The 17,925-nt window shown below is 36.7% G+C and overlaps 1 protein-coding gene, 1 long non-coding RNA gene and 2 pseudogenes across 4 annotated transcripts in view; 2 read left to right on the forward strand and 2 right to left on the reverse strand.

Annotated features, from left to right (window-relative positions):
• LOC111347096 (uncharacterized) overlaps positions 1-17,925 on the reverse strand; it is a 104,205-nt gene that overhangs the window by 45,534 nt on the left and 40,746 nt on the right. The window lies entirely within an intron of this gene.
• Positions 362-7,762, forward strand: LOC148733815 (uncharacterized; annotated as a pseudogene). The gene is made up of 16 exons (XR_016000718.1): positions 362-885; positions 989-1,077; positions 1,633-1,853; positions 1,943-1,992; positions 2,489-2,569; positions 2,760-2,931; positions 3,042-3,187; positions 3,505-3,616; positions 4,134-4,217; positions 4,874-5,054; positions 5,290-5,379; positions 5,493-5,561; positions 5,647-5,707; positions 6,285-6,353; positions 6,485-6,672; positions 6,941-7,762. The product of XR_016000718.1 is annotated as an uncharacterized LOC148733815 (transcript).
• Positions 10,523-17,467, reverse strand: LOC148733816 (uncharacterized; annotated as a pseudogene). The gene is made up of 6 exons (XR_016000850.1): positions 17,180-17,467; positions 15,837-15,972; positions 14,930-15,120; positions 14,255-14,399; positions 11,886-11,945; positions 10,523-10,920 (listed from the first exon to the last, which is right to left on the reverse strand). The product of XR_016000850.1 is annotated as an uncharacterized LOC148733816 (transcript).
• On the forward strand, positions 12,477-14,085 carry LOC148733817 (uncharacterized). The gene is made up of 2 exons (XR_015999636.1): positions 12,477-12,687; positions 13,705-14,085. It is a non-coding gene; the product is annotated as an uncharacterized LOC148733817 (long non-coding RNA).

A 17,925-nucleotide genomic window follows, 5' to 3' on the forward strand; every position in this document is an offset into this window, starting at 1 on the left:
AGATGAAAACTTTAATAACGTGTCGGGTAAATCTAGTTTACATTTACGTAAACTAATTGTAGACACCTAACTAATGGTGAATTTAGAATTAAGAATCATGATTTAAATCCTAAATCCTATAAGTCCCTCGCCATGAGCGATGATGCGATCTTCGCTCGACAATATTTGGTAAAAACACGGTGGTTACGATTATTTTTAGAATAGGACGGATTCATGGGGAAAAGTTAAGAGAAATTGATATTTTGAATAGATATGCGTTTTACATCACCCTACTTACACAATCTAAATGGCTAATACCCACCTAATCTAACTTTAGATCAGTGGGTTCAAGCCGTTTTAAATGCTCATCTCAGTCTTCCCAGTAGCTCATTAAATATGCATAAACATTTCGACCAATCAAATCCCTCACTCATCGGTGAACAAGCCAAGGTGATCGCTGCGAAATGCGTCGGTTAAAGCCCGTCTTCCTTTCCTTGATATGAAGAATACTGGGCGCGATGGAAAGAAAACCACTGTATCGATTCCGCTGAGAGTGGATCTTGGTAAGCAGCCTCATAAGAGTACGGAGGAAAATAGTCAGGACACCAACAATCATGTAGAACAAGATGTCCCTCTTGACGATCTCGACAAGCAGGAACTCTCAACTCCACAGCAGAGTCGTGTTTTGAGTATCTCTGCTAACTGGGAAAAGGTACGGGAAAAGTTGCTGAATTCGTACATTGAAGAACAGCATCTTCCAGACAATACTAACTGTGTGAACTGTCAAAAGAGTACCGCTACAACACGATGTGAATACTGTGGCCCTCACCAGTACTTCTGTGTTGAATGTGCACGAGCTCTGCATGTCAATCGAAACAAGTTTCATGTACTTGAGCAATGGAAGGTGTGTATGAATATTTTGGGGCCGGTTGTATTCTAGCTACTTTTAGTGTAATATATCTGTTTAAACTGTACTTTAATCTACTTCTTACTTTCTTTATTTTAAAAGGATGGGGTATGCAGATGAGGCAACTGTTAGCTATGGCCATACGTGCAGAACCGCAACAGTAAAGCTGTTCAGACTTCTGGATGCCTCAGGTCAGTTCATTTCATTTATAGTGGTTAGAGAATACTAGAATGGTTTTAAAACGAAGCGTTCTTTTTCAATTTCATCTGCTCCTTTGTCACATTTTCCTGCCGCTTGCCTAAAATTAAGAACGTTGATGATAATGATACGATATTTAAATTCTCTCAATATGTCAGGGCCCATAATTGGCTGTCCAATAATTTCTGAGTATTGGACCGGGTAATGTCCTGAATTATTCCACATGCAATTAAGTTTTGTAATGGTATGGCTTGCCATTAAGTCCAAAGAGAAACAATAAACTTGGCTTGCATCTATCTGTAAGAGCCTTTTCTGTCGTGCTGGGAGAATATTGGCCCGTGGACTTTTTTGTACAGACCTCGCTGCACTTGGTTTGTACTTTCAAGACCTCGGGCCAATATTCTCCTAGTATGGCCCTCGCGGTTGGTTAAGGTGTCTACATGGCCCTCAACAAAGTAAGAGGTATGTAAAGCTGTATGTAATGTTTTTTTTTTCGTTTTGTTTACTTAACTTCATAAGTTGTTCATTTATTTTTTTATGAATGTCAGGAAATCATCACCTCAAATACGTACAAGTGTGTGATTGTGAGCCGCATGCTGTCACACTCTTGAAATGTCAGTTCTGGCCAGGGTCACCAGCAAATCCCACCACAGGATTCAACTTCAAACTGATGGAGTTTGTGGAGAAAGTCTTTCTTCATTGTCAAGTGTCCCTGCTAAACATCACAGAAGTGATAACAGAACTCAATCCTCAGCTACAACCAACACATGTAGGTTTGCTTGCAAAGAGTCTTTTTTAGACATATGACCAGACTTTTTTTAACTGATCGATTTTGGTTGGACGGTATGCTTTTTTTAGGTGAGCTCAATTTACAGTATCCTTAATTCAGAATGCTTTGAATAATTCAGGTATGTGTGGTTATAGGTTGAGAGTATCAAAGCTGCTAATTTATGGACGTACAAGGTCTACTAAGGTATTATTGATATTAGAATTAATATAATTATTACTACTATTACTATTGTTGTTGTTCTTGTTATATTATTATTATTATTAGTAGTAGAAGTAGTAGAAGTAGTAGTGGTAGTAGTAGTAGTAGTAGTAGTAGTAGTAGTAATAGTAATAGTAGAGACAGTCACAATACGATTTACAAGTGCTTCTTTATATAATTATTATATTTCTTTATTTATTATCTAGTTGCCCAGGTTAAATATATAGATGTGAAACTCATGCTTTGCTTTTGTCACTTTTGTGTTCATATGATTCAAAGATACATTGACTGTTTGTTTTAAGGTGAAGATTCCATTTACATTACAAGACATATTTCTTGCTGTACATGTACATCTACTGACTTCCTGTAAAAAAAAAAATTAGTCCTAATTGACATTTTGTTGTTTTCACGTGAAGGTATTTCATGCATCAGTACAAGCATTGTACAAACTACAATGAAAATTTGTACGATGGAGCTTGGTGTCCTATATGTCCAAGTTTAACTATACATTGTAATTTGTTCTGAAGAGTAGCTTGCACTTGAGGAATATTATTATGGCATTCATTTTGGGTCACACAAAATGCACTCATCTTTACACTAGTGCTGTAGTTCTGCAGTATTCATTTTAAGTTGTTGTTGCTGTTCTGTTTTATATCTATTTTTCTCTTTTCCCCTCTGTTTTGAATAGGATGATGGTATACTCATTGAGAGCATGGATGGGTGCTTTGGATTGTGTAGAAAAAAGGAGAAAGGGCATGATTTAGGAACACCCAAACATGGAACACTCCTATTTGCAGACCAGGATGATGTTGACAATTTTGTCAACAGTTATGGCAAAGCTGGAGCAGACATGGAACAGGTCTGTATATAAGATGGTGCAATGCTCAGATGTTAATTTGAGAACTGTATGATTTTCCTTTTTGCCCTTTGAATTCAAGATTTTCAGTTTTTGTCCCTTTTTTATCACAGAACTGCAGTAAGTTCCATGCTGGAGAGGTTCTTTCAGCTTTAAGATCAAAAGGCAAAAACAGACTCTTTGACGAGAAAGGTGTCTTTGGGCGAGTATGCAGACATGACTTTCCTAAAGGATTCCTTAACATAAAGCATGGTGAAAGGTATGGAGTATAATTATGTAAATACATTTTACCTAATGTTGTGTTCAATCCTACATGTATTGTCTGTTAGAGAATTACATGATAGAGCCATGATTATTATGAATTTGTCAAGCTGACAATTAGCACACCTGTGTATACAATGCAGGAGCATCCTATGATTCTTTACACTAATAGCATCACCATTGTATAGCTTTGTTATTAATTTGAATGTCATATTATAGGAAATATATTCAATTTGTCTTAGATTTTGTGTAAAAAGATACAAAAGAAAAAATTGGTTATTGATTCACCTTTTCAATAATCTTTTCTCTCTACAGAATATCATACTCTGTTTATGAGCTTAAGAGGCTTAGAAGTCTTAATGGGAGCACCAGAAGCAGAGTAATCATCATGTATGACATCGCTTGTCTATTAGCACACCATTTGAAGGTAAGTAAATTTTTTTGAACATGACTGTGCAGGAGGCTAAATGGTAATTCTAAAGTGGTATTTAATTTTGTAGAACTGTCCAAAGTATTTTCTATTAAATTTGGGATGAAATAAAATAATTTATTGGAACAGTCTGGAATTATGTGAATTGTGGAAATTAAATGAAGATGTAATCGTCAGAGTTATGAAATGAATTTTGAGCAGTTGGCTCAATCAAATAAAACTTCATTTTTGCAGCTCACGTTAGTCCATTGCCTATTTCATCACTTCCTCTCGTGGGTACTGGCTTGCTCCCAACATATGGCGGTTCATAGCTCAGTGGATAGAGCATTGTAATGACAATGTCATGGGCTGAAATCCCAATGGGGCCAGATTCGTTTCTTCTTTGTGTTTGGTTCAATTTCCATTATTGCTTACATTTAAATTGCATGAATATCTGTGAGGATCACATCTTAACTTCAGAATAGTTTGTTACTTCTTACACAATTTTCATTTACATGATAATTATATTTGTTAGTGTTCATCTCAGGAAAGCCTCTTGGAAGGTGTTGATGTTGCCATACCCATATTCCATTGCTATGGGCACAAGGCATCATGCCAGGTTAGTAATTATATATCAGTCTAACGGTAAATGGCCTGGTGACAATGTGAAGAAATGTGTGGCAATACCACGACATTGGTTAAATACAGTTGTAATTATAATAAACATCACACGCTTACCAATGGGTGAGCAGTGTGGGATCAGAAATCTGACAGCAGTTTCCAAAATCAAAAGCAAATGATCTCCAAGGGTCAGCTTAGCAAGCGAGGTAAAATATTTAAGCACATGTACATGTTCCTTTTAAAAGAGTGGCCACCCTACATAAACCTATCAGCTTCGGAAAAGACCACCGGCCAGTGAGCCTTTACTCGAGGTTAATTTTACCTAAATTGAAAATGAAAATTTTTGAGTATATAGGATGCAGTGTAGGTGGTTTTAGTGGTTGTTATCTTTTGAGTGTTTGTTTTACTGGAAAGTTGGGGCGAAAATGCAATGCGGGAGGAGATCTCCTACTGGCTTGGTAAACATATTTTTGTTCTAACTCTTCACTGTTTTCCTAATTCAAGATGGTGCTCTGCACACTCGATTTGGAAATATTCATTCACACTGCTAAAATCTGCCTGCACTGTAGGCTAGTACATGTATTGGCTAACTATCTCATGCAAGGTCCGTGCCATATTGATTCTTAGGTTTATCTTCAATGTGATTGTCTGTAGATCCAATACAGTCCAAGAAGGTTCAAGGGAACTGGATTGACAGATGGTGAAGGGGTGGAAAGGTTATGGTCCTTTCTGCGTAGGTTTTCCTCTGTCACTAAAGAAATGAGTGCTCACAAGAGGATAGATGTTTTGACTGATGGGCTTCTTCACTATGCCCAACATTAGTATCACAAATTTGGTATGGTTAATTTTATTGAACACATAACTTTCACGTTTCTGTAGGTTTTGCTGAAAAGTAAAAGATATATCAACTATTGACCAGAACTTTAGCTGGACAGCTTTATCTACCCTGTGTTTTCTGTCGTATAAGTTGCAATTCTTCATTTTTTCAATAAGGACGTGTGTTAAGATGTAAGTCGAGGTTGATTACTCTCATAAGCACACATTAAACTGATTCCTTTCAATGTTCACAGGTGTTACTCTAAAAGCAAAGTTTGCTAGGGCAGAAACTCTTCTACATGATGTAAGTGCAAAGCTTGAGGAACTCACTGAAAAACTTCCAGGTATACATTTTAAACTTTTTTTTTTACTCATTGCATTGAAAAACAGCACAATGACTTACATGTATGCCTTTCCGCCCGATTATTGCAATACAATTTGTATTTAACTGTACTAGGTTGTGATGATGATGTGATACAAGAGTGGCAAAAGGAAGAAGTGGAAGCGCTGAAACCAAAAGAACACGGTAGTTTTATCCCTCAGAATTTATTAAAAATCAGTAGGGAAAACAGTTTTTTTGTATTCACTAATACATTATTAATCTGTCACAGGATTAACACTGCAGTGGGACGAATCATATGCCAGCTTCCTCCTTATGTCTAAAAAACTCAGGTAAATAGTGGGGAAGTACCACCTACCAAATTCATGATTTACATTATAGCGAGTACCTGAGCTTTTCGAAAGTGATTAATGTGGTAAGAGGCGAAATTCCTACCTAACCAATCGTTGTGGTAGACTACGTGAAACTAATCTTTTAGTTGATTCATGGCATTAGCTATAATCCTTTGTGACTTCGGCTTGAATAGAGCTGTTTTGTAGAGCTTTCTTCGGTGAAACCCAGTCTGGTCAAGTCAGGTAAAAAACTAGTCAGCTCAGTGGTACTTAATAAATATACTTTGGAGCCAACTTTGTTGTTGTTAGTCATTGCTGCGAGGATAGTCAACAGCCGTAAGTAGATCCCGGCCTTCCTGCAGCCAGCGAGTGCCCCCAGGAAAACCTTTTCCCAGAAGAAGTTTATCAAATTGTCCCCCGTCCGTCCGTTTATTTGTGAAGGCAAAAACCCGTTTTCACAATAATATAACAAACGTATTCGTACTTCCCTTTCTTTCCACCTTAGCTGATATAATTACTAAGTATTAAACTGAACATATCTTGTACTTATCTCCACCCACTTAATTTTTTTTTTCAGAAATTAATTTAGCTATGTACAAGATAAAGATGAAGGGAAGGTAAAAGATGTTGAAAAGAAAATCAAACGGTAAGTCATAAAGATGCAAATTTCTTCCTTGTAGCAACGACTGGAATAATCAGGTTCTGCAGAGAGAGAATTAGGGGTGCCAAATTAAAGACAAATAATAATTCTCTCTAACTTGCATTTATTGTACATAGGAACGAGAAGGCCATAGTAGCCATGGAAAAGAAGCATCACATTAAAGAAAGATGGTCCGATTTGTCCCGTGTGTTTGTAACCGTAAAGTCACGCCTCTACCAGAAGAGAAAGAGCGAACTCTTGTTGAAGTTACATTGTATGGCATCCGAAATATGTTTCTTGGTGGAATTGAAGCGAAAATATGCTGGTAATAAACTGAAGAAATTGCTGTGTAAAATATCTAGTAGCATGTGTATTTTGGTGATCATGGTCAGCAGTAATTCCGTCGTTATGTTACTGCGTATGCCAGTTGTATTTAACTGCGAGGCTAGGCATTGTACTGCGATTATTTGAGAAGGGGTATGAGGGCTAAATTTTCCCAGTTCCCAAGTCTTACACACTTACACTTTTCCGTCTTATCCATAAAACTGCCACTGCATTGCGTCTTTAGTTATTGTGAACTTTTTAATTTTCAGATTGCCAAGCAATTGCCATAAAGCTCGCAAAGCAGATCGACAAAGTCGTGAAGTCCATCCACAAAACTTTGTCTGAAGTAAATGGGTATCTTCTTAATGATGTACCCCAAATTCTTTATGACGATGCTAAGGATCCAAGGAGCAGCATTTACTCTGAAGTCCAAGAGGAAGGGGACACCATTCCTGCTCTTGTTAGGAGGCAGATAATTGACCTTTTCTGCTTACACAACAGGTGTCAGGAAGAGCTTGAGCTGTTGAAAGAGGAAATGAATCGCTTTGTCTCTTTTCTCCAAAACGAAATCAGGCTTCTAGACGAATCAGTAGAAGCGCTTCTGCCTCTCACTGGTAACCCTCTTAATGCAGGAATGATAGCTTGCCTTAAAAAAAAAAAAAAAAACGGATGATTCACTGTAATCACATTTCCTCGCTGCTGCTTTTGTGGGGTGGTATCTTGAATTCCCCTCAACCTATTGATCATGCTGAGGTAGCAAAAACCTATGCTCATTTGAGTGGTATCGACTATCTTCCAGATGACGAGAAATCAGACGAATCGATGATGGAGGAAGATGTGGACGATGAGGTCTTTGTGTTGGAACTATCATCAGACAGCGAATTATCTGATGATGAATAAAGCTCACTTTGTCTCTGGTGCTTGCCAAAACCATACAGAAACAGCCGTTGTTTTGTTTATGTGGGAGCGCTAATAGCGGGTAAACTTCTCGGAAAACCCAATAAATATCAATTTATTTTATTAGCTTCGCCAACCGGCAGGGACACCGCAACAGCTTGCGCCAATTACTGCGGGCCCAGTAAACCCACCCATCCCACCCCAGGGGAGGACATCCATCACACAGTGATCTCGTGCGTGGGAAATTAACATCCATTACCCCCAACCCTGCAGGAGACGGCACCTCCATTCCTTCGTCCCTATCCGAGAATACTAGAACATCTAACCATTTCTTGATGTTATAGAAAGGTTGCAAATTCTTCTCAATTATTTTAAGACCTTGCGTGTTGGCCCGGCCGGGTTTCGAACCCTCGACCTCCCCCACAACAGTCAAGCGCTCTATCCATTGGGCCAACTGGGCGGCTATACATCGTGTAGGATTATACTGACTGGCTAATCATCACAATATGTTTTAATAAATTCTCACCGTTGGCAAATTTCATCTTGGTGGTGATTCGTTGCAGTTTTACGTTATTAGGATTATACATAACAAGTGTAGAGGGAATATTTTATACGCTAATCGGTGCCGAAGGTCCCTTAATTAACGACACTCTTAAGTGGACAGCTCTACTTACCCACCTAGTCAAAACCCCGTTTTATTAGACTCCCATACAGACTCTGTTAGGTTCTGATATGATTGAAAATCATGTTTGTATGGATTGGAGTTCACTGGACGTACAATTGTAGGCGTGGAAAAGATGTCGGACCATGAGTCACCATTGTCATGCAATTTTGAGAGGTCCACCATTGTCGAACAAAAACATTAGTCATCTTTGTCGATCTGTACGAAAGGGAATGATAGATAAACAGAGATTAGCAAGTGTGGGGTGGGTGCCTCGAATATCTACATAAACTCTGTATTTTAATTATCGCTTTTATAAGGCACTATATAACTTAGGTTTAAATACTCTAGTTGATGAGCCAAATACTGAACTCGGTCGTCGTCCTTCAGTACATTGTCAATTCGGACCATCCTTACTGAACTGAAATGACGCTTTTTGAGCGTTGCAAAGTTTACGTAACCATCACCCGTCCAACAAAATTTTTTAGTTTTTAATTTCAAACTTCATTTGTATCGTTGATCTTATCCATAGAATTCATGCGGTTTTATCTATTTATTAATTTTTATATTGTTAATGTAAATTGTTTCGATAACAGCAGGTCCACATCAGCTATTTTTAGCTGCCTTAATTCAACCTGCTATACGAAATAAAGTTTATGTATGTATGTAGATATACCCATGTACCTCCTATCATTCTTAGATGGCAATGGATCTCATTATGTAACCTTGCTATACAGTGTTTAGGCAAAACATATCTTGGTGACATCCATGAAATAGTGAATATGTGCCACATAATTTCCAATTTCTGTTATGTATGATATCAAGTTGAGGAGCTAAATAGGGAAAAGAATCAGGAAAAGGCCAAAGGAAATCAGGAAAATAGGTAATTTATTAAATTTCTTATTGTTCTGAGTTCTGCTTTCAAGAGGACTGTGTTCATTGTAGTTACATAAATTAGTGTTTTCTCTACTGTAAACAGCATTCTTAACCTTTTTCAATTCACGCTCATTTTGACACATTGCATTTTCCCTATATTTTCAGCAAAACCAAGAGGCGCATGAGATGTTGTCCACTACGAGGATTTACCTGGGTTGGACGACGCTTCGATTCCCACCTACCAAAAGTACACAATATCGGCAAAGGTTCTGAAAAGTACTTGTCGCTAGTACAAAAAAGATGCTGAGTTTTAATTTTATGTTAATTTCTGGTTTTTTTTTTTGTACTATCAAGCTTCTACAAGTGGTCTTTGTTACAAAATATGAAATGCATGTAACGTATTGTTATAATATACAACATATAGGTAATAAATTAAAAGTACTTGCATATACTACATTTTCTATTCATTTATAGGGTCACACACCACTTGGGTTGACCACTGAAAATGATCAATAAATGAACAAAAAAACTTCTAGGCTAATCATTATCTATAGTTTGATAATTGTAACAATTTAAGAACCACGATTAGGATTCTCTGTTTGTCAGCTGGCTATCATTGAAAATTGGCTTTCTGTCAGGTTATTCGAAAAAGTATATTAAATTAAAGTTTATGCTTGAAAAAACAAAAACAAAAAATGCTACCAGTTTGAGTTCCTGTTTTCTGTATACATATACAGCAGTACTTACATATAATTTGGGTGAAGTCATTAGTAGCATAGTCTATAAAATTATATGATGGTGATTGATAATTATTTCAATGATTTGAGTGGAAAATGAATTCATGAGCTTTGAGTTTTGATATTTTACACTGTTGGATGGAATGTTCCTTTTTTGTTTCATGGATTTTTAAGTTTTGTCTAAATAGCAATTCAAAGATGTGCTCATATGTGGCACTAAAAACTTCTCAATGTTCTTTATGTGATTTATGATGTTATGCCTTTATAGTCTTGTGCCCACACTGAATTAAAGTGCATAAATATTGTTAAATTTTAAATAATAGTGCTACTTCTTAAGGCAGCATATATTGCATTGTTAAATACTTCAGGTATATTAAAATACTGGTCATCTGAAATTTCTATCCACTGCAAAAAATATAATGGCCCATAGGGTCCATTTTTGATCAAGTTGGCAATAGTAACATTAAATCCTGATGATTGTTGAGTAATTTTGTAGTTGGATTGGCCTTGTAAGTCAAGCCAATACCCTTTTAGCTTGAAAGTAAATGATGCTTTAACTAGTTTTGATGGATTCTGGATACTGTAGAAAAGGCAGAATTTCTCATCTTCTGACTCAGTAAACACTGGGACAATAAGCCCTTGTGTTTCTGTGGAGTGTTGAATATTAGCACCGACAGGAAGCCATGCATCATCTTCAAAAAAAAACTATATTCATTTAATCTTAGTCTCTCTTCCTGGCCAAGTCTCAACTCCACAACCTCCACATCTTGTTCTTTAATCTTGTCAGACAGTCTAACTACCCTTTCTGCACATTGTCTGTCCACTATCCTGGACAGAAGAGTGACTACTGTTTCAGGCTGAGTTAGAGAGGGAATAACGTTCCTCTTGCTTTGCAAGTTTATATCTAAATTATCGGTAATCACAAATTTAATTTCGCTTTTTTTCTCCATTACGGCCTGGAGTTGCTTAGTGCCATAATGGAAGGGTTTCTTAAAGAAAATGCCATCTGGGAGATTTTCTACTGTAAAACCCCCATGTAGATACGGCACCCTGCTGCCTGATTTCTTTATTGCTTCACCTACAGTGCAAAAGAAAGAGAAACATTTATTGGTAATGATAATAGCACTGCGTGGAGTAAAATTTAGGAAGTAATTGGGGAAGTAACGAGCCTGATTACCCCTGAAATGTACGACAGTAAGTCTTATTGACCATTTCCACATGTCCCATCATACACTTTCTTTGCTAAAATGTGAGACACAAGGTAGGAATAAGTAATTCAATTTCATTGGCTAGTGCCATTTTCCACTGTATTTTCATTGGCTGCATATCACTGTCAGATTTGACCTGTCCAATTACAAGCAGCTGTAATGATTATCACACAGGCCAAATTGGACAGTTTGCTTATTACAGTATTCAGATTAAGGATCAAATAATCGCTGTTCAGAATCAATCAGGTTTGAGGATTTTGTTATAGACATCATCATCATCTTTGTTGTTACTGCCTCCTAGTTAGTTCAATTGCTTAGAGCGCCGGATTGTGTTGTGCGGGTTTGAGGCCCAGTCGGATCAATACTCATGGCCTTAAAATACCTGAGGAGAATTTTCTACCTTTCTATAATATCAAGAAATGGATAGATATTCTAGTCTTCTTGGATAAGGACGAATAAACTGTAGGCCCCATCTCCTGCAGGGTTAGAGGTAGGAAATGTTAATTTCCCACGCACGAGATTACTGTGTGATGGATGTCCTCCACTGGGGTGGGATGTGTGGGGGGAAAGGTGAGGTCGTTACATGGACTGAAGTGGCTGGCAAAGGTGCCTGATAATGCTGACGTCCGATCTCAACCTTAATGACATTGTAAACCTTAGCAGAAGTACTGCAGCCCATGCTGCTATTAAGGTATATATCGAATAAGCCATTCACAACCAATCAGCTAATAATAATAATGATGACGATGATGATGATGATGATGATGATGATGACAACAATTACATGTTAATATCTGTACTATAAAGTAAATAAGATGTATATTTTTAAACTTACTGTATTTGGAATTGAATAGCTGTTGTACATCTTTGTATGTGTACCTCTCATTGGTGCAAGCTAAATAAATAGAGAGGTACTTTGTAGTTTCGCAGGTCTATTTTGATAACATACTCACCTTATTCATTATTGCTATTGAGCTACTCGCGCAAAGTATTAGATGCTCAAAAGAAATAAAAGGTATCACAATAGATGAACATAAAGAGGTCAAACTTTCGCAATATGCAGACGACACAACTGTACTTCTGTCTGATGTTCAATCAGTGTCAAAGTTATTTGATTTATTATCACTTTTCGAAAGGTGCTCTGGTCTAAAACTAAATCAAACAAAATCTGAAATGCTATGGCTTGGCTCTGTAAGCCACAGAAAAGATTCTATACTTGATCTTCAAATGAGCGGTGAGCCAGTTTACGCGCTTGGAGTGCATTTTACATATGACCTAGAAATGTCTGAAAAGAAAAATTTTTTGGACAAATTAGATTCTTTAAAGAAAACATTGAACATGAGGTCCCAAAGAGACCTTTCCATCGTTGGTAGGATAAATATAATTAAAACATTGGCACTTTCAAAACTTCTTTTTATCTGCAGCGTCATGTGTACCCCTAAAGACTTCAGTAAAGAAGTAAACAGGATCGTGTTCGACTTTATTTGGAATCACAAACCCGCCAAGATAAAAAAGACTACCCTTTTCAAGCAAAAAACAGCTGGTGGCTTGGACATGAGGGATTTTTCTCTCTTTGATAAAGCACTAAAGTTAAACTGGGTAAAACGGTTATGCTCTAACTCGGATGCTCCATGGCAGTACATACCAAAATCCCTCCTAGCCGATGTTGGCGGTACAGAACTGTTTAAATGTAACTATGATTATAATCTCCTTGACCTAGACAACAATTTTCCTCCTTTCTACAGAGAAATCATTTTTTACTGGCAGGACATTGCAACGACCACACCTAAAAATAAAACTGAGGTTCTCTCACAGCCAATCTGGAATAATCGATTTTTAACGGTGAATAAGAAAACGGTATTCTTTCCTCATTGGCATCAAGCTGGAATAAAACAAATCTCGGACCTTTTTGACTCCTGTGAGGGTCAATTCCTTTCATTTAATTCTTTTCGCAATAAATTCAATGTAAAATGTAACTTTTTGCAATATTATAACATTCTTTCTTCTATTCTACAAAATTGGAAAAAACTATTGCAAGAAAATTCCCAAGACCCAGTTACGCCTCCTACCTCAACCTGTTCACTCTCATGTAAAGCAATATACAGTATCCTGCTTAACCTCGAAGGTCTACCGCCACCAACCTCTGAGAAAAAACTTTTAATGTCTGGCATCGAGAAAAGAGACTTGAACAAAATCTACCTCCTACCATTCAAAGCCACGAGGGAAATTAAATTGACAATGTTTCAATACAAAATTATTCACCGAATTTTACCAACGAATAGCTTGTTACATAAAATGAAAAAAGTTGCATCGCCCTCCTGTCCCTTTTGTCCATCTGAGCACCAGACCGTCTGGCATTTGTTTATAAACTGTAAGCAAGCAAGTTCTTTTTGGAATAGATTCCAGGAGTGGTACTCAACCTCTAGTAATATGAAACTGTCACTGTCAGAACTGGAGATTATGTTCGGAATTATTCGCTGTCACACCTACTGTTTAGCCCTCAACCATCTCATTATTCTAGGCAAATATTTTTTATATGTTAACGCTTTAAATACCATAAATTGCCGTTTCGATGATTTCGTCTCACTTGTGCGCGACAAAATTTATCTAGAAAAATATATTGCTGTCACTTGTAATAACGAGAAGGAGTTCAGGAACAAATGGAAATTTTTTCTGTCGTTATAAGATTGTATTGACTTTTTTTTTTTTTTTTTTTTTTTCAACTTTGTAGTTTGACCTCTTCGCGATCTTTTTTATTTAACAGTTTATTAATTTCTGGAAAATCAATTCCCTTGTAGTTTAAATAGCAAACAAAATTCTCAGTAGTCACTCGACAATTAACATGCAAACAATAATGTGGTAAATAGATCAACTGTAATTAAATTTGACTAGTGTAACTGTATTTTTATATATGTATTGTAAGTAGTGTAAGTTAATGTAGTTTAAACATGGTGTAAAAAGTAATTATAGTGTAAGTACATGTGTAAGTGTAATAAACAATGCTGTAATAAAAAAAAAAAAAAAAAAAAAAAAAACATACTCACCTTATTTACAATCATGAATAATCTCATCAATTGGATGACACACTGAATAGTATAAGCTACTGATATAAGCTTTTGCTAAATACAGTTGCATGCCAAAAAATCAACAAAACACTTTCAAAGATGTTTATAATATTACTAATTCAAAGTAATAATATAATACCAAAGTGGTCTCGGAATTTGATGTTGATGTCAGGACTCAGGCATAAAAAAGAGTACCCTGCACTTGATCCAAAGTTGTACACTTAGCCTGAAGTGTCTTGAAAAATCAGAGAAGATTCACAGCCTAAGTCTTCTAGAAACATGATCTGTTGAAGTAGCTAATGAAAAAGTAAAATGTGGCACGAGGATAATTACTCAAAAGGACACAAACATCTGCATGTTCCATTAATTACCACAGAGTATAATTAACAATTATTCGCCGAAGGAGAGGTGAATATCGTCAAATAGTCCCCGAGACGAAGTAGAGGGGATTATTCCACAGTATTCACCGAACCTGAGGTGAATAATTGTTTTAGTATAATTTCAGAGCTGAACAACAGAGAGATTTCTAAAATCATAACATTTTAGTAACATTTACTAACATTTTATTTTAACATTTTATTTTAACATTTTATATAAAACATGCTGAGCGGTTTATATAGCGTCATATAAGGAACCGCTCGACCAATCAGATTGTTGGAAACTCTTTGCTCAGCTCTAAAATTATACTAACAACAATTAGAAATTATTCATCCACTTTTAATAAAGTTTTAAATTATTCTGAATTTTCATGGTTTATGCTTCCTAATTGGATTTTGGCTTAGAGATTATTTCTTAAAGTGGTTGAAATCTTTACCTCGTTTAGAAGATTTTTCCTGTGAGCTGATATCAACTTAGATTTTTGAGCCTCACTAAGCTGTGAGACATCTGGGGCCTTTAAACTTTCTGCTTTTCCTTTGAACTCATCTTTTTCTGCAGATGTCATGTCATGCCATTTCTTGGCAGCTTCTTTGTTCTTTTGAGGCAAAGAAAATTTCTTGCACTCATCTAGCAAAAAAAAAAAAATTAAATTAAATTTTTCATGTCCACTGAATATCAATTAAATTGGTTTGACTATTATAATGTCACTGCATGATTTTCAGTTTCTTCAGCAATCAAATATCTGACTAAAATTGAAAATAAATTAATCAACCACTCTATTATGGTGTTAAAGGTTAAAAGAAGCTGAGGATGAAAACCCTTTTGGGTTGCAATATAGATCTCTGTCGGACCCCCACCCTTGCAAGTACCCCTCCTGGGGTTTAGACACATTTAACAAAACCACTGTCCATTATTGATTTAAATCTGGTATCCTGGCACCAAAATAAAATTAACATCCAGCAGATAAAGTTAGGAGAGAAAGCTACAATATTCATTTCTTAGAAATAATTCACTAGTAGAGGTTTATTAATGATACCCATAGACGTACAGGCACCTTTGGACTTGGAGGGAGGACTGTGACCTCCATGCCTGAAAAATTACACAATTTCCTAATGTGTTAGCATTAAACTGATGTAGAACTGCCTTAAAATTAAGCATTTTGCCTGACAAATGTTGAAATTTTTTTTTAAATTGGGGGGGGGGGGGATTTGCAAATAACCCATCCCCCAGGATTGTAATGACTCTAATGTTACCCTATAATTATTTTAGCAATGGTCTATAATAGTTACAATGCATGTAAACAATTTGTTCTTAGTGTTTGAAAACATTATCAGGCCTCTCACCTGACTTGAAATACTCTGAACAGAACATGTTGTAGGAGTGTGAGCCACGTGAACCCGTTGGAATCTTAATTGGCTTTGGAGCTGCTTGTACTCCAGAACTTATCTTTTCCTTTTGTCTAGCATTTCCAATCCATTTCTATATAAATGTGTCACATTAAAATAAAGTATTTCAAAATGCCTTAAGCTACAAAAGCAACCCTTCCCTTTTTGCTCTCTCTCCCTTGCTGGCCCTATAGTGGCCCAGCCAGGGTAAATTCCTACAAGGGACATATATGGCCCAAAGAGTAGCGATAGCATATATGAAAGTCTGAAAAATTTAAGATCTTGTTCACCAAAATTCCGACAACAACAACAAGGTGGAGAAATATAGACAAAATAATGACACCATAGGTTTTTAAATTCAGACGAGCAACACAGGGAACCCCCTGGCAGGACCTGACCCTATCAATACCCATGCAAGCTGCGCGCAGAAGCTCTGAGCTTGTATACTTTACTTGATCAATAGATTGTATTCAATCCAGAACAGAATGATTGGCTGGAAAAAATTAATAAAGGTAGATCTTCTTGGTATGTACATGGATGTCGAATGGATGATAAATGTAACATTCAACCACTCTAGATTGATGATGTAACCTAAACTTCGAGCCAGGATTCGATCGTTAGCTATCAGGTTACGTACTATTAACACTTTCAGGTTAGCCTACTTTTCAGCTCCAATTAGCCAAACTTGTGCTCCGGTTAGACTCAGAGCACTCAGGTTAGCCTAACTAGCTCTTCTGTTGGCCAACAGGGCACTAGGGTTAGCCTACGTTTAACTAAGGTTGCTTACGTTAGCTCTCAATAGGGTAACACAAAATAATTATTCTTTATAATTTATAATAACGGATGAGTAAACGCCTATCTTCTTTTACCGTTATATTCTTGATCATTGATTATACTGAAGACTGCAAGCGTATTTTCGAGCATAAAACGGCACAAAACAATTATTTAAAAAAAAGGGAGCTTCCTTTTAATTAACGAGGCAAACAATAACCACAACGCCTCATTATGAATAGTACAATCGTACAGTGAACTTCCTTGACCTTGGTATATGACGGGCAAAATTCTGTTTAAGAATCGATCCTTTAAAAGATAAGTTGGTGCAGTACACAGAGTGAGGGAAGTATAATTCTGAAGGACAATATACCGCTACATCATTTACATAATTATGTCGGTGCGCTTTGAAGAAAGAAGCAGTCACCACAATGATCGCTATTATTATTCGACGAGATGTAAGTAAGTGGCGGGGTATTCCGCATACATAAAACATGGTAGTGTTTCAGTCCAACTAATAAATATCTTACCTTTACTTGATCAATAGTCAGCCCAGTTTCCTCGGCTGCCACACCAATCTTTTCGGTATTACCAGAACGGCATGTTTTCATGCCGCCGTCATAATATTCTTGTAGTTTTGACCTTTGTACATCGCTTATTTTATTATATGCTCTTTTGCGAGCTCTACTTGTATCCTTGTCAGTCATAGTGACGAAGAAGCGCCAAAAGTACACGACAAAGCCGATAAAACCTTAACGTCCAAACCAAGAAGAGCTAGCGAATTCGTAACTATTCGGTAAAGGATTTCCCCTTACACATCCGAAATGAAGGGATTTCATTGGTTGAAATGTTTATAGATATTTAATAAGCTACTGGGAAGACTTAGATGATCATTTGAGACGGCTTGAACCCACTGATCTGAATTTAGATTATATGGGTGTTAGCCATTTAGATTGTGTAAGTAGGGTGTTTACATATAATTCCGCAAGTCTTCGTTATCAGCCCACCTGGATGAGAATGTGATTGCAATCTAACTGCGACGAAAAACTAAAAATAACCAAATCTCAACCGCAGTCACGACGTCTTTCTATAAAAGCTCTCTCGTATGCCTTTCCAAGTTGAAATCTAATCAAGTACAGCCCATAAATCGCACTTCTGGTTGTGTTAACTTTTACAGCAAGATATTGGGAAAAGACCAAAAAGGTTCGAAAATAACGAGTCCAAGGAGAATAAATTACACCAACATATATGAAATTTGTTGGGGTTGAAAACAAAA

This window comes from Stylophora pistillata, chromosome 4 (genome assembly GCF_964205215.1).
Source record: "Stylophora pistillata chromosome 4, jaStyPist1.2, whole genome shotgun sequence".
Taxonomy (NCBI): Eukaryota; Metazoa; Cnidaria; class Anthozoa; order Scleractinia; family Pocilloporidae; genus Stylophora; species Stylophora pistillata.